Source organism: Schistocerca nitens, chromosome 1 (genome assembly GCF_023898315.1).
Source record: "Schistocerca nitens isolate TAMUIC-IGC-003100 chromosome 1, iqSchNite1.1, whole genome shotgun sequence".
Classification (NCBI taxonomy): domain Eukaryota; kingdom Metazoa; phylum Arthropoda; class Insecta; order Orthoptera; family Acrididae; genus Schistocerca; species Schistocerca nitens.
In genome coordinates, this window is record NC_064614.1 from 441,485,746 (window position 1) to 441,487,863 (window position 2,118).

The window sequence follows — 2,118 nt, forward strand, 5'->3', positions numbered from 1 at the left end:
ATGGCACGGAGGTGCTCTGGACTCGGATGTATACCTTGGGCATTTATGACATGCCCCAGGTAGGGTAAGGCACGAGCAAAAAACACACATTTGTCCTTCCTCAAGCGAAGACCATTCTGACGCAAGACCTGAAATAATGTTCGGAGATTTTGCAAATGTTCGGCTTCTGTCTTTCCTGAGATCACAATATCGTCCAGATAGTTCGCAGCAGTAGGGACCGACGCACACACAGTTTGTAAATATTGCTGAAACAAAGCAGGGGCGGATGCACACCCGAACGGTAGTCTTTTGAAGCGATACAAGCCAAGATGCGTGTTAACCACTAAGACACTGGGATTCTTCGTCCACAGGTATTTGCAAGTACGCATCTGCTAGGTCCAATTTTGAAAAATATTTTCCCGGGCACAGTTTGTCAAAAAGATCTTCCGGGCGGGGCAAAGGAAAAGTTGCAGTCACAAGTTGTGGATTCACAGTGGCCTTGAAGTCCACACAAAGTCTCAATTTTCCGGAAGGTTTTGGTAAAATTACTAAGGGTGAGGCCCAGAGAGAAGCCTGCACACGTTCAATTACACCTTGAGATTCTAAATCGTGTAATGTTCTTGCGACCTCATCACGCAATGCGTGGGGAACATTGCGCGCTCTGAAAAATTTCGGTTGCGCGTTTTCTTTCAGTTCCAAATGCGCTTCATAGTTCTTAGCGCAACCAAGGCTCGGTGCAAAAATGTCTGCAAATTCTTCACAAAGACTAGAAACACTGGCGGAAGGCACAGTCTGATTCACTGATAGGACCTGATTTACTATAGACATATTAAACAATTGAAATAAATCTAAACCAAACAAGTTCACTGCAGAAGTAGAACGAAGAACGTAAAATGATAGAAGTTCTGTCTGTCCCATGTATGTGGCAAGATGGCTGCACTGTCCCAACACAGGTATATGCTGTCCAGAGTAACTATGTAACTTAACATTTGCGGCACGCAATGGCGGTTTGCCCAGTTGTTTGTACGTGTCGTGATTGAGCAATGAAACTGCAGCTCCGGTATCGAGCTGGAAGGGTATCACTTTGCCTTCAAAGTCTAAGTCCACAAAAAGTTTATTGTCCTGCTGACGACAAGAGCGACTGTCACGTGCAATTTGAACTGATACAGGTACAGAAGCACTTGCGACTTCACGGGATTTTCGGCGACGTCGACGCACACTGTTTGTGGGACGAACACAGTCACCGTTAGCGAAAGTGTCACTGGACGGGTGGGAATGAACTACATGAATGTCCATGGGCGAAGGTCCACGAGCCTGATTGTCCTGGGTTCGATTCCCGCGCGAAGCAAAGGGCCTGCAATTATTGTGATTGTCTGATCTAAGCTTTTTCCGGCAAACACTTTGAATATGTCCTTTCTTTCGACAGTAAAAGCAAATAGCTTGGCGTGATGGGCAATTTTCACGCGAATGTCTAGCTGCACACCGCAGGCATGATTTCACTACAGTTGCTTGCTTACGCGGCGCACGTGTTTGCAAGGTAGGCTGCCGCTGCTGTGACGGGCGCGAGGGCCGCGTAGCGTCCCGTGCAGCGGGCCCGGCGGGCCGGTTAATGTGACACACTGCTGGCGAAGTTTCAAATGAGTCCTGAGCAGAGTCAAGTGTGTCTTGCCTATCCAATATGTCTATCACTTGTTGAAGGGAGGGATTTACTAGTTTCAAAATCTGTTCCCGTATGCGAACATCAGAAACGTTCTGTGCAATTGCATCACGCACCATAGTATCTGAATAAGGGAGGCCACATTCACATTCAAACGCACACTCCCTAGTAAGTCCTTGCAATGTCGCAACCCACTCCCTATTAGTCTGACCGGCCGTACGTTTTGTACGAAAGAACGTATACCGTTTTGCAACAACATTTACTGTTTCTTTGAAATAGGCATCTAACGCCGACAAAATTTCTTCGTAGGACAGAGTTGCTACGTCGCGCCGGGGAAACAACTTCACTATCACACGGTAGGTGCACACACCAACACAAGAAAGCAAAAACGGCTGCCGCACATTACCTTGAATTCTGTAGGCGGCTAGATGAAAGCTGAACTGGCGGGACCATTCCGGCCAGGACTCCAAGGATGAGTCAAA